The sequence below is a fragment of the Ursus americanus genome, chromosome 11, assembly GCF_024610735.1.
Source record: "Ursus americanus isolate L20-20 chromosome 11, mUrsAme1.1.p, whole genome shotgun sequence".
Lineage (NCBI taxonomy): Eukaryota > Metazoa > Chordata > Mammalia > Carnivora > Ursidae > Ursus > Ursus americanus.
The window spans coordinates 42,294,376-42,316,456 of record NC_142137.1 but is presented as its reverse complement, the minus strand read 5'-3'; the positions used below and the strand labels follow the sequence as shown (position 1 = coordinate 42,316,456).

The 22,081-nt window shown below is 36.8% G+C and overlaps 1 protein-coding gene across 3 annotated transcripts in view; it reads left to right on the top strand.

Moving 5' to 3' along the window:
* The window catches only part of PTPRK (protein tyrosine phosphatase receptor type K), a 541,453-nt gene that overhangs the window by 104,585 nt on the left and 414,787 nt on the right, over nucleotides 1-22,081 (top strand). The gene's annotated exons all lie outside the window — the stretch shown is intronic.

The following is a 22,081-nucleotide window of genomic DNA, read 5'->3' as shown; positions in this document are numbered from 1 at the left end:
TTGCTGTAGTTGTTTAAGTTGACTTTTTTTTCTCTGCAAACCTTATAGCTGATGACAGCATTCCCTTTCCTCTTTTAGGGAGAACAGGCAGCCATATTTTAAGCCATGCACTAAGTTCATGAACTAAGTACACATGAACTAAAGTTTGGAAATGTAATGGCATAAACTCACAACAGAGGAAATCTAACACATGTTCAATGTTTGCATGATTTTTCATTTGCTATGTACCCAACTAAACCCACCTCCTGAGTTTCCACAAGAGTAAAGGGTTGATCTTGGGAGGGACAGAAACACAGCTTTTGGAGCTCTTGCGGCTTTCTTTTCCACAGGGAAGGCTTCAGAGGAACTTTTCTCACCATTTTTGCTTAACAGCTTTTTTGGGGGGGGATACAAACAATGAGTGATCCTTTCCACCCCGGAGTTGGTCTTGTGCTGGCCCCTCAGCACTGCCAGGGAGGGGCGCCCAGGGCAGCAATCCTGCTGGAAATCCAAGTCTTCAGCAGGTTCTTAGGTTGGTTTCCCATTGAATTTTCATTCTCTGTTTTTTCACTTTTCATTATTTGAAAGAGTCAACTAACTAAAGGTGACATCTTGTCCTTTCAGCCTCCATTATCCTCTTTCATTTATCTGTAATACACAGATTGAATAGAATGGGTCTTATGTTTCAAATAATGACCCCATAGTCCCCAAATGTTTTTCACCCCCAAGTGTTTTCTGAACTTGATGAAGAAAGAACAAAAAGAACCCTGGTACTACTATTTATACTTTATTTTGGATTATTGGATCCTAGGTATTTGTAGACATTTGGAGATTTCTTCACAAAGTTTTGATAAGAATTTCGGAAAGGAAAGAGGGCAAAGCCTTCATGTAATTGATTGTTATTGAGGGAGTGGTGTGGATTGGGAACAGTGCATTACAGAACTAGAGGAAATTGTTAGAACGAGAAGGGGGAGACGTTAAAAATGCGCATAGGGAAAGAGAATGGTGTAGGCAAGAAGGTGGTTTTATTAAAAAGTAGACACTTGGGACGCCTCGATAGCTCAGTTGGTTAAGCGTCTTCCTTCAGCTCAGGTCATGATACCAGGGTCCTTGGGATCGCCCTGCATCGGGCTCCCTGATCAGGGGGGAGCCTGCTTCTCACTCTGCCTGCCCCTCTCCCTGCTAGTGCTCTTTCTCTCTGACTAACAAAGAAATAAAATCTTTCCCCAAAAAATGCATTAAAAAAAAAAAAGTCAGACACTGTGCAACATTTGAACTTTGGCAGAGTTATGATATGCCCAGGTTAGTTCCTTGTTGCTTCTTCTTACTAGTGTTCGGGTGCTGAGGAAGAGACAGGCTGATCCCCAAGGACACCTTTGCAAGACATAGTGACATAGGCCTATGCTTGCAGTGCATGCTTTAGGACATCCAAAAAATGTTTCAATAAGGACTGTGGTCTCTGGTTCAAACCACATATTTTTCCTAAAGGAAAAATTTTGTTTGGGGTATTTGGAATTCTGAGGAGGGAGAGTTTAAAGGAACTATGACTATGTTAAGAAAATGGTACCTCATGTATTTTAAGTGATCATAACTTTACGATAAATAGAATTCATAAAATATACTCTCGGTAAAATGCATTAACTTTTTGGTGAGCAGATACAGTATCTAATGAAACGTTAGCGTCTATCCTTTATATGTGTGTGTGTGTGTGTGTGTATGTATGTATATGTGTGTGTGTGTGTGTGTGTGTGTGTGTATATATATATACATATATATATATATATTCTAAAAAACAGCTTAATAAACACACCCACTTGCACCTGAACCATTTTTTTTACTTTCGTTTTCATCTCCTGGGTGTGGGTAGGAAGTAGTGCATTTCATTGCCCCAGACTGTGAAGGGTGAGAGCAGAGCTGGCCAGAATGTCTCTGGGAATTAGAAATGAAAAGGACCATATTCTTTTTGTTTTTTCTCATCCACATCAGGTAAATGAGATTTACTGTGGAATGCTGTTTGTTCCTCAGGGAGGAAAAGTGGACCCTGAATTCATGGCAGTATTACTAGGAGTGAGAAAATTAAGGAAGAGAGACTGAGTGACGAAAATACTGCTATGATCGAAGAAATTTTTCTTGTTATTAAGCAAATCAAGATGGAAGGCTCAACATTATTACCTGAGTATTAAATATTTGCTGGTGAATTTAGAGTGATTTATAATAGTGATAGATGCAGAAAGAAGCTCTAATGATATGCCAACAAATTAGTTTTCTTGTATTAAGGTGAAGTGTGCCTGTTAGTATTATCAAATGACTCCCATGCTTTCCATTGTAACATTATTGATTTTTGAATTCGTGTTATTAACCATTGTATTTTTTTCTATGTATAAGTAATATATAAGCTTCTCGTTGGAGGTGCTGATATTTAATGGCCTATCATTGTGTATGGTTCAAGGAGAATAATGTTATCCATAGAGCAATTTTGAAGTTAGTGTTAACTTTCTATTTTTTTCCTATGTATGACCATAATGGCTCATCTTGTCTTACTATTTTAACTCCTAGGCTCTTTTACCCATTACACATACCACATATCCTTAATCCTGGACCATTTGTTAAGCCTAACTAGTTTATATTCTGCAAATGTAAACATTAACCCAAGGGGAAAAAAAAGTAATTATTTTTTCTTTGCATGCCAGAGTACTATTAAAAAAGGGAAGATATGAATTTTAGATAATATTTTCTGCTTCCATATGATTTGTCTTTACTTAGTAAATATCTACTCAATGATGGGAAAATCTCATTTGCTTTATGCTTTAAAATGCCCCCCCCCTCCCGTTTAGAAGCTGGAGAGCATAAATGACATCTTTATTTTAAGAAAAATAATTCATAGTGAGAAATTGGAAAATGTAAAGAAGCTTGTAGGCCCTGTAGTCTGAAAGAAATGACTGCTTAATTTTTGACCTATTCCTGTGTCTTTTTTTTTTTGGTATGCATGTATGTATGCATGCATATGTATGTGTTTGTGCATCAGTGCCTTCTCTTCTGATTTTAATTCTAAAGGAAAGCCAAGACATTGAATTTGTAAACTGATTTTAATTTAAAAAAAGCAGTGCTTATCAATTTATAGTTTTACATGATTTTCTTTTTTCTTTTCTTTTTTAGAGGGGGAGGGGCAGAGGGAGAGGGAGAGAGAGAATCTCAAGCAGGCTCCATGCCCATCGCAGAGCCTGACACAGGACTCGGTCTCACCACCCTGAGTTCAAGACCTGAGCTCAAATCAAAAGTAGGACACTTTAGCCTACTGAGCCACCTAGGCGTCCCTCTGTGATTTTCCCCAACACCTGCAAAACAGGAAATCCATTTGTAACTATACCACTGTACTAAAAGTAGATCTGGTTTTAAACCTTGGTTACCATCACCAGCTCTCACCCAGACTATTGCATTCACTTCTTTAAATCTTGTCTTTCTCCCTTGTGTGGGGCCCCTTACAATCTGTTTATTATACTGTTGCCAATGGGGTCTTTTTAAAACAAATTTCACTTGTGTCCCTTATTTATAAAGGTAAGTCCGTGATCCTTGGCATGACATACAGTGCCAGTTGTTATTGAATATTGTATATCTCTCTAGATCTTCTCTTAGCATCCCTCTCTTGAACCTAGTACTGCTTCAAAACAAAGTTAATCCAATTTTGGTCATCCCTGTTTTTGTACTGTTTTCTTTGGTGTTCATTCTTCCTTCAGAACTTAGTTCAATATGTCAGTTACTGTGAGGTCTTTGTTGACCACCTACTTGAGTATAGTGTTAATTAATAATTTTTCATTCTATTACTATACACATGATGTATATTTTTTGTATTATAATTATTTACTTATATATCTGTAGCCCCCTTTATGTCAGGCACTTTTTTTGTCTGTGTATTCCCAATATCTAGTATAGTACTGGTACTACTGGTACTTCAATAAATGCTTATTGAATTGAATTCTTTACTGGTAACTAGATTCATAGAGCTCTGCTATCACCTGTAAAGGTATTATTGGCCCCAGGTATTTAATCCTAACCATCACAAATTTAACACAACGAAGTTGCTTTTTAATCATATAGAAGAATGAAGCTTTTCATCTTATATTTTTAATTATTTGCAACAGTTTTTTATTAAAACCTTCCTCTGTGCCATGGATCTCGCTATATTCACACAGGCTACAGTGACTGAACAAATAAACACTAAGAGTCTTTTATAGACGGTGACTTAATGTAATTGTAATTGTAACAATTACTGGATTAAGGTCCTTTTTTCATGGCATTCTCTTCTGCGAGGCTTGTCTGTGGCCTCTTGGTTTCAGATACCCCTCTTTAGCTCAAGTCTGTCCTTTTCAGAAGAGAAGGGGACTTGACAAATGGAAATTATCCTTAAGAGTCATCTTTGCCAAAGTGGTTTATGAGAGCGATTTGTGAAAAAAAAAAAAAAATTTTTTTTTTTACTTCTCAGACATGTCTCAAACAGCACCTTTTCCACGACTGAAATTTGAATACAGTTCTTTCGTGCTTATTAAAATAATAAACCATTGTTCTTTAAAAGGAAAAGCTTTCTTTAATCGTGGCAATTGTCTTGTGGACTTGGACACGAAGCACAAGTTTTTATATGATGCCTCATCCAGATTTTTCTTAAGAATAAATAAAATTATTTCTTCAAGAAAACTCTCTTTTCCTTTTTATTTTCACATAGAAGCCTTGGCATCTATGTAAAGAATTTTGAGGTTGCTGGGAAGGAGGTTTGGAAGGTGACAGGCAGAGAATAGCTCAGCCAGGTTGTGTTGACCCTTGAATCATGTGAGCAAGTGAGCAGAAATTAAAGAAATTCCATCAGAGAAAAACTGAGATTACTGGATTTAGTACCATTTACCTAGACTGTGTGCTTCTGAAGAGGGCCTGCCGTTTCCTCATTCTCCTGCATGTCGTCAGGACCCCAGTTGCTTTTGTTTTTCAGGTGGATTGAAAAGTACACAAGCTTTGGAATCAGGTACAGGTTTCAGTTTACCAATTAATAGCTATGTGCCCTGATCCAGATCAATGAATCGTTCTACCTCTTGAGTTTTCTGAACTATAAAATGAGAACAGTTTCACTTACTGTATTTGTAAATATTAAATGAAATTAAATATTCATATTAAATGAAAAATGATATAAATTAACATTTGTAAATACTAAATTCAATAATATACAATTAAATGAAATGATTGTAAATATTAAATGAAAGGACCACCTACGCTGCCTGACACATACTATGCGATTTACAAAAAATACTTAGGTTTCCTTTTGGTAAAATAAAATTTGGTCTTCCCTTGAAGTGTTTGGTTTCTCAAGTTCTAAACCACATTTAGAAAAGCTTAGAAATGGCTTTTTTACATTAGATCAATTGGACAGAGCAATGAAAGAACTAATCTCCCTCAGAAGATGAGGTTTTTGAAAATAAGTAGCGGCAAAGCAATCCAACTTCTCGTCCACTTGATTTATTTTTTGAAAAATTAGGTGAATGACATATAATAGTGCTATCTTTAAGAAATCTTCCACCTTGAGGAAATTTCGTTTGTGCACACTAACAAAAAATTTAAAAAAAGTAAGTTGGCTGAGGGAGGCAAGCTGAATCATAAACATTATAGAGTGGGGCGCAGTAGAGGAGAGAGGGACCCTGGGATGGAGTCTCTCTTTCTTCATTGACTGAGTCTGGGAAAGTCAGCTGAGCTTAGAGAGTCTCCAGGGTAACTGGAACCTATTATATACCTTTTCTACCTTGGAGATAAGAAGCTGATTCAGGTAAAACCTTGATGTCCCTTTTAGTCCTGACATTTAACACACTAGAAGGTGGAGAAAATGCGGCCTTTTTCTGTGAGCATTTATTTTACTTACTATTACAAATACATTTAGTATGAATAGGCTTATGCTTTAGAATCCGGGGAATATCACATAGAATTTGTTTCTCTCTGCTGTCCCTCTTAAAGGCTGATCCAAGTTGTGACCATAGGACACTAGAATCTCAGTAGTGTAGTTTCTGCTGACCTATTAAGTTTTATTAGTCCTTTTGTGGGCTTTTTTGATCAGGGTTTTTAAGGTCAATTACATGGGATGGAAAGAGAAAAGTTACAAATGGATTTCAGTTTCAATAAGAAAAAGTCAACAGGAATGAAGCTTTGTTTGAGGGGTTGGCTCAGAATGGGAGGGTGATCCTTGTGCAGTGATTGTTATAGGTTAAGCTTCACATATGTGCGCCTATAGGCCTCCTACTTCTCTGAACTTAGATTGTGGTCTAGATTAAACAAAAAGTGACCTGTGCTTAAATGATCTCATGTCCTTTCCAGTTCTGAAGTCTAATGGTTGTATGACACTCCATAGGGTGTAGCCTTTGAAAAGATGAAATTTTTCACAGATGTCATGCCATTGCAATCCCAGTGGTCAAGTGATTTCAAAGCCATCATGGGGGAATACCATTGATACCACAGAGGTCCTGCCTTACTCTAAAGGGTGTGAAAATATCCAGGCAGATTCCAAGAGGCCATCTGTCCTGAGACGCTGGAGGGCATTCCTATACTGGGTGGAGAATATTCTGGCTTCAGGATCTTTTGCAATTCTTCACATTTTCAAATAACTTCACTTTTAAATAAATGAACGTTTAGAACACACAGAGCCTGGCGTTTTCCTAAAAACAAACAAAGAAACAAAACTAAGGTGGACTTCCTTGAGGGAAGGGACAAATGAATGTTCTTTTTACACTGTGTGAGCAGCAGTCCACGCGGAGGGACACTTGGCAGATACCCTTGATATTGTGTTTCTCTTTCTCTATGGGATTGCTTTGAAGTCTATCAGGAGTCAGGTTAGAATGTCACTGCCTTGCCCTGCTTTAGCGATATGTAGGCGGGCTTAAATATAGTCACCGACTTCAAATAGCTAGTTCTAGTAAATTAAATGCACTGTACTACTGAGGAAATGTAGGGGTTGTGGATGCTGAAGTAAACGGTTAAAAATACTCGTTACACAAAAGAGATGCGAACTGAAAGAGGCATGTGTCCTTGTTCTCCCAACAATTTCTTGCCTGTAAATGGCATTTCTGAAAGGATGTCCACATTCCTGGTGCGGGCTTGTAGAGTGGACAGCTGAGTCACAGCTGCTGAAACGAGACTAGGCCTCCTTCCTCTCTCCAAGAGAAGGAACAGGGACAAGGGAGTGGGAGAGGGCCGGTGCCAGTTGCTTCTTTAAAACTCCCTGGCTTGAACCAAGAAGAAGCCATTATTCGACTCCATGGGAGTGTTTGGAGCATGAAATCTGCTTTTCCTAGAGGAAGTCTTGTGATTTGCCATAGTTTGTGCAAAAACATCTCGTGTTAATCCTGTGTCTGTAGGTTGTGGTGGTGTCTGGCCTACGGTTTGTGGCTGCTTGTCCAGTCTGCATTTTTGATTTGGTAATACCTGGCTTGCCTGTTGGCTTTCTCCTCGAGTTCGATGCTGCTCTTCCCTTTGAAGTGCTTCCTTCCATCCATTTGAAGGAAATTCAGAAATGTCCACTTCCCTTGGTTTTGGGTCCTGGATGGGTGCCTTACTAGCAGTGTGACTTGAACAGATCACTTAAGCTCAGGTGAACTAAGCTTACCTTAGTTTCTTCATCTATAAAATGGACATAATAACAGTGCCACCTTATTTTAGGTTTTGGCGTGAGGACTAGGTGAATTACTTTGCATGAAGTACTCGGAGCAGTGCCTGGTACATGGTGGCCGCTCGGTCATCATTAGCTGCTGTGGTTGCTGTTGCTTCCTCCTCTGGTGTAGTGGCAGGAATTTCTCTTCCCACCTCCGACATTGCCACAGATTTTATCACGACTCCTGCTTGGTGCCTAAAGATTACCCCCTGATCAGAAGTAGTGCCGAAGATGAATGGAGAGACATACTAACCGACGGAAAAAGTCACACTCCAGCTAATAGGTGGAGCGTTAATGAATTAGTATCTGTTCAATATCACCATTGTTAATATTGGTTTAGAGATTCCTGTGGATTTAAATAATAATACACACAAAGGAGAACAAACTTAGCATTATTTAGACATTAGGAGTTTATACTTAGAAGTCTTAGTAACATCAACTAGTAACATTATTAGATTGAGAACATTCGCAAAATGGTTGGGCACGCTGAATTAAAAAAAAAAAAGTGAGTGACTTTCCTAAATATTCTCAATAAGCAGTAAGAAAATATAATGTTGGAAAGCCTAGTAAGAAATGCACACCAGAATGTTAGCACTGGTTATCTCTGGTTGGTGAGCATATATGTGATTTTTAAATTAAAAAAAATACTAATGTTTATTTAGTATAATATGCTATGAACTATATTAAATATTTTTTGTATGTTAATAATAACTGTTGCTGTTATACTTTGTATTCTGACCAGATAATTTTCATTAATCCCTTTTGAGATTCATAAAGCCTTTATGAGTCTTGTTTGTGAATTCCAATGCATCTAAAGATTGTAATTGCAAAACTGCATACCAAATGACGTATATTGTAAGTTGCTGTTACTTATATCTACTTGAAGCTGTCCATATGTAAAAAATAGATTTGATCCTACAGTTGAAATAAAACTGCTTTCAATTTAGGAGTGGAAACTTAAAAAATCTCCTTTTCCCTTCTCTGAATGAAAACACATATTTGTATGTTCTGGTGTATAATGTATGCAGTAATGTTGACTAGTTTAGATCTGACTTTTCTCCATGGTAACGTCGAGATTTGGAAAAGGTATGATATGCCTGGCACTCAGGATCCTTGGAGAGATTTACATTGTATCTTAAATGTTTAAGAAGAGGAGTGTGTTCATTTGATTTTCTTTGGAGGCTGTGGTTGTTACTGTGATTATAAATTTAAGGCTGGGAAGAAAGTTTTACCACTAAAGGCTCAGCCAAGTTAGTGATTGGGCAGGAAGTCAACTCTCCTGCCTTCAATTACTTACCCTGCAGTTCCCTTCCCTTGCGACTTCTAGACCAGTGTTTTATAGTACTATAAAATTTTATTCTTTGGCTCACACAATTCTCACTTCACCCTTGGAGGTGTAATTAATGCCACTGAGTCAGATTTGATAGCCTTTCACTCACTGAGCTTTTGTGGTCTTAAAGAAATCACAGATACCCTAGTTCAAGACTGTATTTTGTAGACATTGCTGCAGCTTGGTGTGAGGCCACATGACCAGTCACTAACTTTTAATGCCTTTTGATGTTTTGGTAGAAATAATTTTTCTTGAACACATGACCATGTTATTGCCAGTATTTCCACAGCAAAAAGAAGCCCTTTTGTCTATTTTTACAAGATGCCTCAAATACATGAAAAACAAATCCTAATATGAAACATAGCCAATTGCTTTTATGGATTACTAAGGGGAGGGGTGGAGGTGGACTGTAGAATCCTATAAATGGGAGATTCCTCTTTTGTGGGTGGGATACTTGCTTGTTCATCTGATCACAGCAGGAAGAAGGTTCCTGAGCTCACACATTTACTTTTAGATGTGGGCAGTCCTTACCAGGTTGGAGTTTAAAAACCTGTTGAGCAAGAATCTGAATGTCTCTTACTTATCTGAAAACCTGCTATGTATATACAGGCAGTTCTTAAAATTCTTAACTTTACACAATGTATGGTATCATGAGTGGTCTGCCAGTTATACCTGGATTATGGCTTTGCCATTTAGATTGAGTAGGTCACAAACTCCGCTCTTCTTGTCACTGAGGCCTCACGTCAGTGGTCTCTGACTGCCCCCCCTTTCCAAACCCTAGGACTCTTTAGTCTCTTAGTCTTTAGCCCAGCCCCCTGTGATCCCCCATTCTGTTCCTTCCCCAAGAGATGCTTTCATTGCTCCACGTCTCTATCACCTACTTTTTCTAATCCTGCAGCCCTTCTTTCTGTTACTACCTACTCTATAGAATATGTCCTGAAAGAATCTTAGTCAAACACAGCCACCAGGAATATCAGGTGATTGTTGCTCTATACCATGATTTTCATGCCCTAATTCCTCCAGTCCTATTTCCTTCATGCATCATATTGATCTATGTAAAAGTGTTAACATCCCAATTGTAGACTAAAAGTAAACATGAAATTGAGACATAAGAGGACCTAGGAAAGTACTTGAAGTTGGAGGATATTTTTCTATTTCCCCTAATAAATGTATCATGTGATTTCTCTAGTTGATTGTTACTGTATTTCACAAATTGAAAATGCAATTTCTAGGAATAGATTTTTATTTTATCAGATTACTCTATTTATTTTATTAGATTTAATAGATTATAGAAAAATTTTGAATTAAATAAAGTTATGAGTAGTAGCTAGATAGTCCCAATCATGGTCCAAGCATTTCATGTGGAAATATGTACATAAATGCATTCTCTGACAAAGTTATAAACTTACCCTTGCAGATAAAGTAGCTTCAGAAATGCTTTTGACATGTTTAGCTCTCTATTATATCCTAATCTGTTTTGCATTCTGGTTGTACTTTCAGATGAGGCCTGAAGTTGCTGAAGTGATAAGTGAAAAGGAGCTAAGTTATGTTATTAGATGTCAGAAAAATACTAGGAAGTTATACTCAAAGCCATTCTTTTAGATAATTTTATTTTTGGCTGACTTACAATGCTATTGCTGTAATCAATCTTATCTTGAATGGTTTATCATAAAATGTTACTTCTCATAAGTAGTTTCCCTGTGTTTGTTTTTCCCAATGTGCTTAAATAGCCAGGTGAAGAGTGGTAACTGGGGAAGGATACTTTTATATCATTGATCTCCTATTACACCTTCATCTTTCCATTTGTGCACTTGATTCAACATTTCTTTGCCTTTATAATATCTTAGGATATTTTTATTGTCTCAACATTTGCCAGATAATTGCTAAATTCTGTATTGCTTGTTAAAGTTTGTTTTGTTTTTATCTTTGCCAGTTGATAATGTTGAACATTTAGGGTTCCCCGTGTGAATTAACTATTATAATACCTTACTAGTGTTCATTAGCCCAAAGTTTGGGATTTTATTTGCAAGCGTTATTGCTGGAAGTGCTCTTCAGGCTCGGAGGTAGTCTTGTTGTCTTGGGTGTCATTGAGAAGCCCATAGATAATTCGTTTTTGGTTGTGGGGGGGAGTTGGTAGTCCTGGGTTGTTTTTGTAGGACTCAGGACTGCACATATGTGGACATTTATGTAGGGTAAATTTCTAGAAGTATAATTGCTGGTTTAAAAAGCAAGTGATTAACAACTTTGGTAAATAAAACCAAATTGCCCCTCCCCCCAAAAAAGTGCCCTTTGCCTTCCTGTTGTTACCCCATGTCCTATCAATACTAGATATTATCAATCCTTTGACATTTTGTAAATGCTGTAGCCAAAAAAATTCTCACTTTTATTGTAATTTGCCTCTACTTGAATTTGAGTAGTGAGCATGACAGGCTTTGCTTAAGTTTATTGGGACTTTAATTAGGGGCAATTTGTTTTTACTAATTATTTGCTTGGATGGCCTTGTCAGCACCATGTTGTAATAATGCCTTTTATTTTATTTGTTTTTAGAGAGCTGAAAATTCCAAAATATTAAGCTCTGGCTTGAGGTGAGAAGTGAGACAGGAAGGCTGTCCTACTGCACAGCAGATCCCAGACTTCAAATGCCTTCATCACCTGCTACTGCTTTTAATCTATTATTCACATCTTATTTGCCAGCTTCTCACCCCCTCATATTTGAAATTAGAAATTTCCAGGTTTTTATGTTTCATTTTGAAGAAATGTGTTTGCCTTTAATTAGTAAACTGTACAGATGGATAGATTTAAAGTCAGTCATTACGTTTTAGAGCAAGAACTGGAGGGAAAATTAAAATAAGAATGTTAAATAAATGGGATATAAAGCTTCAGCCAATCTAAACATGAGACAAGGCTATTGCAAGTCTGTAGATATTACATCTACTGTTCATGGGCACCGTGAACCCCTGATCTGCATGGAGTTTGCAACAAAAGAAAGTTAACTTTCTTATCTTTATTAAATTATTCTTCCAGACCCAGACCTCTTTTCTGCACTGAAGCACTTTTTAATATTTTTGAATTTCATTTGAAATTCTAATATAGGCAGAGTCAACATCTTTAAAATATTTTTGTTATGTAAGGGTAGCTGGATTATGGTAGTTTATATTTTAGGAGTTCTACTGGGGAGTAGAGTCAGTGGTAGCATGAATTTCAGACATACAGCTGAATTTGTTATCTTGGAGCTGCTTCATCTTTTCACAAAAGCCCACGAATGATAGGATATTGTTGTAAGCTCATCTTCCCCTTCTAATCCTCCAAATTATTGGTCGTATCACTCTAAAAATTTCATGTAATTATAAAACAAGAATAACGATTTCACCTAGATGTTTTGCTAACTAAAATTCTATCTTAATGATACCTTAGATGGGTATAGCACTTAGCTTTAATGCCACAGGATATCGTGGAGAGATTTTTCAAATTAATTGGCACAGAATTGCTATGTAGTAGGTGAAGTGAAAGTGAAGCCAATTTTTTTTTTTTTTTTTGGTATAGAGATGAGAAAATGAAGATACAGGCAGGCCTGAATCTTGGTGAGGCTGTGTGTAAAACCTTACTCAATATTTTCCCAGTTAAGACTCTTCTCCATTGGGGGTGCCTGGGTGGCTCAGTCAGTTAAGCATCTGCCTACAGCTTAGGTCATGATCCCGGGGTCCTGGGATCGAGTTCTGCATCGGGCTCCCCGCTCAGCTAGGAGTCTGCTCCTCCCTCTTCGTCTCAAATGAATAGATGAGATCTTAAAAAAAAAAGGCTCTCTCCATAGGTCAGAATGGCCATTGACTTAAATGTCCGTGAGTAGCAGTGTTTTTTGCTACTTGAGAAATGTTTATTTTTTGTGGTGATTCCACTAAATGGTAACCACGTGCACTCTTCTGAGAAAGGAACCTTGGGAAGAGGAAGTTACTGACTCAGGCTGCAGCACTGGTTTGGTCAGAAGTTGATGCTTTTAAAGACTGTAGTAAAATTCTTAACCAGAATTTTGGTTAAAACCCAGAATGCTTACTATACGAGGACAGGGGCAGAGATTCCCGACAATATGGTTTCTGGCATCACTCAGTATTAGTGGAATGATTTACTTGTGGTTTGTATGAGTGGCTTGCTTGCTGTGGACCTGGCAAGATGCCACACTGACTGTATAAATGACGTTCAGAATGCGAGGAACTGGTTAATACAGACAACATCAGTAGTGTGTATACTGATTGAAATGATGATATCCAACTTTCTTTTCCTAAATAAAGATAATGGCAGAAGGCAATATAATTTTTACTTTTAAGAATGTGTTTTAGAAACTATGGAAAACGTGGGGCATCTGGGTGGCTCAGTCAGTTAAGCATCTGACACTGAATTTTGGCTCAGGTCATGATTTTGGGGTCATGATCTCGGGGTTGTGAGATTGAGCTCTGTATAGGGCTTGCGCTCAGTGCGGAGTCAGCTTGTCCCTCTCCCTGTGCTCCTCCCCCACTCAAATAAATAAATAAGTAAATAAAAACTATGGAAAACCCAAACATTGGCCAGTATGCCTTATACATTATACCAAGTCTAGAAAGATTTTATAAGAAAAGGGCTTCATTTTAATGAAATATTTTTTTTTTACTTTTGTGATGTATTTTAAATATTTACCTAAATTAGTTGATTATCATTTCCTTGAAGTGTATTTCAAAGTCTTACAAAACTGAATTGTTGTCCTTCTTACAATGTGCTTGATTATATTTAAGATTCCTTTGCCAATCTGATGTAAATCTTTAAATTCAAAGCCTCAAAGCAGATCTTTTCCCCTCCTCTAGGAGGGTGGGTTGTGGAATTCCGTTTTACACGGCTTCATCATTTCACAGAACGCCCTTCATAAATGAAAAATGGTCTGTTGCCCATCATGTTTGAGCTGAGAGTCAGGAGCAATGGCTGAAATAAGCCAGGATGTGTCTGATATGGGTAAAGTAGAGCCCACCAGCAATCCCTTCATGAGAAACAAAACAAAACAAAGAAATGTTTAAGTGTGAGCTTGGGTGGTTTTCCAATTTTACCGAAATGTAAATATGGCTTCAGATGGAATTTTATTTTTCAGTACATTTACTCTCCATTACTTTGTTCAATGGGTTTGTCTAGATTGTGTATCTAATGCTAAGCAAAAAAGATGAGATTTTACTGGAATAGATAAAAGGATAAAAAATAAGAAGAGAAACTTGTGTAAATATATTAACGATCTTGGGATAAACACCTGGTTTTTAAAACCAGGATTAACGTGAAGGCTACTGTAAAAATTGCCAGAACAAATAGCTTTTAGTTTATTTTAATGTTTTTAAAGATAGAAAAGCTACTTATTTATACATGTTTTGGGGGGGAGATGAGGTGAAAAGTAAAAGTTGTCAAGCAAGAATGATAGGACAATGTTGCAAACATACAAATTCTCAGCCTTAAGTCACCCTTTTTGCATAAAATTCTTTGCCAGAGTTACTAGTTAATCAGCTAGGCTGTTATAACTCTGTCCAATAAAGACCCTTTCCTATCTGTGGCATTAAGCCTGAGAAACTTTGATAGATGATGTGGTTTACTATATTTCATTTTCAAATGATGGCACACTACCACACCATCATATGGGTGGGATAGGTAATGTGCTCTGTGTTGAGTAATACCATGAAAATTTTACCATTGGAGGGAGCTGTATTGGATCATTCTGAAAATGTCTAATCTCACCCTGATTTTGAGGAGCCATTTAATGTAGGTAGGTTAAGAATCAAAGAACCCATAGTGTCCAGGTTCGGTTCTTGGCTCTGATAGTTTCTGGCTCTGTGACTGGGCAATTTTCATTTTTTTCTACTGTGAGGTGCCTTTCATTAATATATTCCTTTTATATTTAAATAAACCTCTTTTCATGTGTGAAATCATTTCTATGGCTGTTTGGCATGAAACCATCCAATAGCTCCATAATGAGGTTGGAAGAAGTCACATACTGCCAGGGCTGCCCATGTATCAGAGGCTAATTTTTGGACTTCAACTTGAGACCTAGAAATTGGGTATGGAAACTTGGATTGCTCACACCTATCTTCTGGGCCCCCTCCCACAGTGGGCCCCCTCCCACGTGTATTTGAGACAAAGGATTAGTAGCTCCTTTTATTTTTCATATCTACTCCCCTGATTCATACAACTCCTCTACATTTTATTTCATTTATAGAAAGAGCACTGGATTAGTGATCCATAGAATGAGATAACGAATGATCGAATGAATGTGATTGTTCACGCGTACTATGTATATAAATATTTGCATGTGTGTGTGCATGTATATACTGAATCATGATATAAAATATATTTATTTCCCTTTGTGTCTGAAAAGTTTGCAACCCAGACTAGAGGTCCTTGAGAGTTTCTTTAGCATTTCCGTATTCTCAGTTTTTGACTTGAATCTCTGCCCAGCCAGATAATCTGATTTGGTTTCAGATGTAGCTCTGTCATTCAAACTCCATTCAGTTCTGTTTCCTGGCTGTGGACCACTGCTATTTGTCTTGATATATGGGGGAAAAAATTGAGTCTTATGGGGGTGATACAGAAATGAAAGACTCTTGGTTGTAAGCTTTTAGCTAGACCGTATATTACCTATAATTTTCAAGAATACTTGGGGCATGTGGGTAGCTCAGTTGGTTAAACATCTGCTTTCAGCTCAGGTCATAATCTCAGGGTCCTGGGGTTGAGCCCCACGTTGGGCTCCCTGGTCACCGGAAAGTCTGCTTCTCCATCTCTCTCATTTGTGCTATCACTTGCTATCTCTCTCTCTCAAATAAATAAATAAATAAATAATCTTAAAAAAAAAAAAAAGACTACTTAAGATCAGAGTGATCTAAACCAGGTGTTGCTGAACTATGGCCCACAGGCCAAATCCAGTTTGCCACCCATTTTTGTAAATAGAAGTTTAATTTGAATACAGACATATCCATTTGTTGGTTATTCTCTGTGGCAGCTTTTTGCTTCAATGACATATAGTTGTGACAGAAATGGTATGACCTGGGGGTGCCTGAGTGGTTCGTTTGGTTAAGCATCTGACTTCAGCTCAGGTCATGATCTCAGGGCCCTGGGATCCAGCACTGCGTTGGGCTCCCTGCTGAGTGGGGTGTCTGCTTCTTTCTCTCCTTCTACCCTTCCCCCCTGCTCATGCTATCTCTGTCTCAGATAAATAAATACAATCTTTAAAACGAAAAAGAAAAAGAAGTGGTATGGCCTGCAAAACCGAAGATATTCTTAACTTGTTTTTTACAGATAAAATTTGTTGACCCCTGATCTAAAGGAAGGTACTTCCTAACTGAACCCATGTCTGATGATGGTAATATGGTAATATGGTAAAAAGTCTTTATGGAAATGCTTTAGACTTTTTGGGTAAATTATATGGAAATCATAAGTTTCTCATTTAGGCTTTAGTACTTAGATATGTGCACAGGTTTACATCTGTATAGCATATATAGATAATAAACTGTCAAGAATGGGACATGAGAAAATAAGGCTACTGTGAACAGAAAACTTGTTGAGTGTTAAGAGCTTTATATGCATTACCATTAAAACTCCTACAAACTAACTGTACTGTAGCTCTCATTGTCTTGATTTTACTGAGATGGAGATTAAAGCTCAAAGAAGTAAAATAGCAAAGCTGTGTATCTGTTTAGCCTTCGCTTCCTGCTGTGTCTAGAAACAGTCTCTCTTCTACCATGTAAGTGGCGGTGTGTGCCAGTTCCTTGAAATTCCTTAAGTTTTCTTTTCTTTTCTTTTTTTTTTTTTTTAAGATTTTATTTGTTTATTTGACAGAGAGAGAGCACAAGCAGGGGGAGCAGTAGAGGGAGAGGGAAAGCAGACTCCCTGCCGAGCAGGGAGCCCTGATGTGGGGCTTGATCCCAGGACCCTGGGATCATGACCTGAGCTGAAGGCAGACGCTTAACCGACTGAGCCACCCAGGAACCCTGAAATTCCTTAAGTTTTATCCGTTGAAGTTTAGGAGATTTAAATATTGCCTCTGCAAAGATGGAGGGGAGTGAATTTGGGTTTATTATTCTGTTCTGGCTAATTCAGTCTTATTAAAGGAAGATTACTCAGTCAGATGGAGTATAGCATTTTGCTTTGAATCATAGACAGTTTGAATAGAAGTCTTATGAGCTAAATAATGTTGGATTATATATATTAAACATATATTCGTGGCTAGAAATGGAACTTTAGGGATGAACAATTAGATAATTTATGGGTGTGTTTGAAATGAGCTCTTCTCTCATCATTAGGAATCATTTGTATCTATCAATAAATGATGGGTTTGGATCTCCACAAATGTGTTTCAAGTTCTTTTCCTTTATTGAGGAGCTAGGCTCAAATAATATTTTCACATACTAATTAGTTACTAGCAGAGTAAAAGACTTATTTTGTTTTTGATCTGAAGTGATTATCTTTTAAGCAAGTCTTATTCATGAATTTTCTAATTTTTCTTCAGTAGATCCTCTTTAGTATTGAATCAGAGCAATGTATTAACGACCAGCGACTCATACTTATGCTCCCAAAGGCATTTGTACTTTGCATCTATTTGGATTTTTTTTTTCTTGAACTTCAGTAGGTAAATTGAGAAAAAACATTGCTCATTTTTAGAGCAGATGTAAATTACCTAAACATGGATCATAGCATTGTTAATTCTTATTTTGTACCTTCAGTATTCCCAGAACTGTAGGGTTGAAAAGAAAAACAGACAAATAAAGCCATTAAGATAACCCAGTAAGATTTAAGAGGAAATACAAACTTTATATAAAAGCATCAATTTTTACCCTTTTCCAATCTGTTTTTCTGGGAATAGACTATATTGACTCAGATTATAGGTAGAATTACATTTAAGATATTTAGTAATAAATTCCTTTTTTGTCTTTTTGAATTTTTTGGTAAAATGCGTTGACCTCTTTGTAATGAGTTTTGGGGATTATACCAGTAAACTTATATTATGGTGTCTGATTAGTGTAGATAAAGATGATCTATTCAAAGTTAATTTAATTCGGTATTGCATGTGTCCTAATGTAACATGTGTTAATCTTTCTTTTTGTTCTTAATGGAAGAAAGATCATTGCAAAGTTGATGATAACTTACATGAGTGAATTTGTGTATCACAGCTTAATTCACAATGGAAAAGATTAACATGTCCATTTTTGAAGATCATAAACAGCTGTGCTAAGGATTTGTATTTGCCAACATATTTTGTCCAAGAGTTTCTCTTTTTAAAACCTTGCTATTCCAAACTATTTAAGAAAATAAAAAGAAAAATAATCTGTGTCTTCAACTAAATGAAGCTTGTTCTTTATATATAGTAAAGAACCATAAAAGAATATTCTATGTTTCTTGCAATTTATTGTATGCAGTCAGGAAATTAAGACTGCATAAGTGCCCTGGAGGGGAGAATGTGGAATATCCTAGTACAATATCTTTTATTGTATTTTTTTAAAAGATTTATTTATTTGTGTGTGTGTGAGAGAGAGAGCGTGTGCTTGCATGTGCACGTCAGCAGGGGGAAGGGCAGAGGAATTGGGAGAGAGAATCCTCAAGTAGACTCCCCACAGGGCTAGGAGCCCCACGCAGGACTTACGCACAGGATCCTGAGATCATGACCTGAGCTGAAATCAGGAGTCAGTCCGTTAACCTAACCACCCCAGCGCCCCTAGTACAATATCTTTTAAAAGAATGTCCTTTACAAAATGTTCAGAGCTGTCCAGGGCCCTACTGACTTTTTATTTTTCTCAATTTTTTTTAATTTTATTTTTTAAATTAAATTTATTTTTAATTTGTTGATATTTTTCTCCAATTTAACTTTGTCCTAAATTAACCCGACACTGGTTTTTATTAAAAAGTTTGACGTCAGAAAGGATTCGAGTTCAGTATTCTTTCTTTCTTGATTCCACAGAAAGGGTCTCTATTTCCATGCTCTCTCAGAGTCTACCACCACCTGTTTAAATAAACACTCAAGAGTCTAAATGCTGGATGTTTAGGCAATATCATTTTGGGGTTGGGATACTATGTTTCTTAGTACCAGTCCTTTCAGTGAGCAGTTTAGGAATGGAAAGAAATTCAGGCAAATCCGAGTTAGCTTGATTTTTATCTGCAGGTGAACAGTCTGCACAGCCCCATAAGTGGATTGCCAGAGTGGAAGCCGACCTTTGCAGTGATAGATCTGCCCCTTGGCTGATTGGTTGGTATGAAGGAAGTAGCAATCTGTGAAATGGCTCTGCAGAAGTAGTTTTCCCCGAAGGGTCAACGAACTCGTGATTGCTGTTTCTCTGACCTGATTTGCAGATACTCATTGTCGTCTTACTGGTGGCAAATACAACAACTGAAATGTAAACTGTTGCCTTGCTGTTCTTTTCATCCCCTCGACCTATCTAAAGTTCTTGAACATCTTGCCTCCTTTTGTTCTGCCATCAAGCTCAGATAAACTTTAAATTCATGAGTTATGTTTTTGTGAGTTGGAATCTTGCTAAGGTGCTTCTCCTTTAAGTAGATTTTAATGCTATATATGAAGATGTCTTGAACTCAGGAACATGTGTATAGAAGAGTATGTTTACAAGACTTTGTTTACAAGACTCTCTAGTGAGTCTTAAATGGTAAACAGGGATTGTATATAATGGGATTACCTCGAGATGAATTATCTTCTGTTATCTGTTATCTGTTCGGTGTTATCTGTTGTAAGGTTGAACCAAACACTCTACCTCCATTTTCCTCCATTCCTCTTTAAACTCTACATGACTACTAGAGTTGTTATTATTATTATTCTTGTTGCTATTATTTTTAGCATGGCTTGAATTTTGTACTACTCTTGGATAAAATTCTTTGATGTCTTCAGTACAACTACAGAATAAAATCTAAGCATTTTATATCTAAAATCTTTCTTATTTAGTTTTATTTCTGCCTTACCCTGTACATACTTTTCATGTTCGTAACACAGAAGTTTTTGAGGATATTCGAGATCCCCCCAAATCTCATGTTTCTTTAGAGTTGCATGCCTTTGCTCTTGCTTTTTCTCTAATTTTAGTCCTATCTCTATTCTTGTCCAGCATTATCTTTACTCATCTTTATAGGCCTAAATACATGAAGACTTCTCTAACCAGCCATGGTGTAGGTAGCCTGTTCATTTGTCATTTGTGTTCCTTGTGACCTTGGTCCTACTGTTATTATCCCTTATAACACACTGTATTTATATATATAAATGTCTCTCTATGTCACTATGCCATTCACCAGGCCAGGATCAGTTTTTTTTTTTTTTTTTTAATTTCCTCTCATCTAGTTCAGTATACAGTATTAGTACTTACCCTTGAAATATAAAATATAAAAAGAATAAAAAAAAGTTTTATCAGAGATTTACTGATATGCCCTATGTGCTATAAATAGATATATGGGCCCTCTTAGATTAGAATTTATTATAAGCTGCCGTAGAAAAAAATCATCTTTTAAAAATTTTCTTATCAATCAAGTCAAGTGGACCACTAACTATTTCCAAAATTCTTGACTGATGTGGCAGTGAAGTTCAACAACAGATAGTAGGGGTTGACCCACTTCTTTTGTACAGATACTTCTAGTGGTTATTGCTCATCAGAATCCTGGAGTCTAAAATTAACAATGGCTATGAAGGGCAGCAATTAAGGTCATTCGTCTTCCAAATGAGCCAATGTAGGTTCCATTGGTAGTTTAAATTTACATACAGAGGCCACTCACACTATTATAAAGGGCAGTGGGGGCCCTGAAGGCATGTGTTACAAAGCAGTAAGTAATTTTGGCTTTGAGATAGCAAATTGTATTTTGAGAAAAACTTTCCCCTTGCTATGTGAAGACGCATTTCCCAGCAACCTTTTTTCATTGATTAATTTTAAATTAAGATATACATCATTTTCCATGAAAACATTTATAAAGAGGCTATTTTAGGATATTTAAAAGACATTATTAAGCTTTCAAGCTGCTGAAGTTTGATTATTTCAAAGGTTTGATGTAGTCGTAAGAAAGATTCAAGGATGCCCGCATACATGTTCTGCTTTCGAAAATGGTTGTTAGGGCCATAACATCATCTGAACATCTCTGATCTTGCCTTCTTTGCCATCTCTGTCACTGGTGAGGAATGCAATTTTTATTCATATATAAGCTGACAAACTTTTGTTAAAAAAAATGAATTCCTTGTTTACAGAGAAGAATTTATAGGCCAGAAGTTTACCACTCCATAGTCTGCTGTTTGGTCAGAGAATTCACTGAATTTCTTCACAGAGATCCCCATGGAAACTAAACAAATAACTTACTTGAAAGGAGACACGTTATTGGTTTTTCTCATTAAACCCGCTGCTGAATTTTCATTAGTTCTAATCCATTTTCTTTCAAGATTAGACATACAGGCCAGTTCTTATTTTCATGAACTGAGTAAGTACGTTGAATTCTTTGTGCCTGTATACCTAGGTTGAGAAGCAAAAGTAATCATTCTACTTTTGCCTTAAAATTACCCGTGGAAAAAAAACCCAGAAAAAATGACTGATATAAAGGGGAAAGGCTACCTCCTATATATATATATATATATATACACATATATATACATATATATACATATATATATGGTTATTAAATAAAGTGGAAGTGGTGAGAGTGATTAAAGGCGAATCTGATCAGTTTTACTCAAGTTTTAGTTTTTTTCCCTCCTTTTAAGTCATAAGTGTGTACGAAAATAATCTAAATAAAGTATGGAAGAATGTATCACTGACCTCAAATACTTTTAGACCCTATAAAGCTTTATATGTTTCATTTACTATTTCAAATGTTCTTTCAAAGTGTTCTTTTCAAGCAAGGCATTTGGTAAGATTTAGATATTAACTTCACCTTTTTGAACTTGCATTATGAAAAAAGACAATTTTTACTCTTTCCCTTCTCCGCACTGAAGTTATTAAAATCTATTTAGATTTTAGGTGGTTTGTATATTTCAGGAAAGCTTCTCTATACAAGTGTCTTCTACTCTTTAAATCTTTCAAAACCTGTACCTCAGCCTTCCTTCTGAGGCTCAAACTGGTTTTCTATTCAGACAG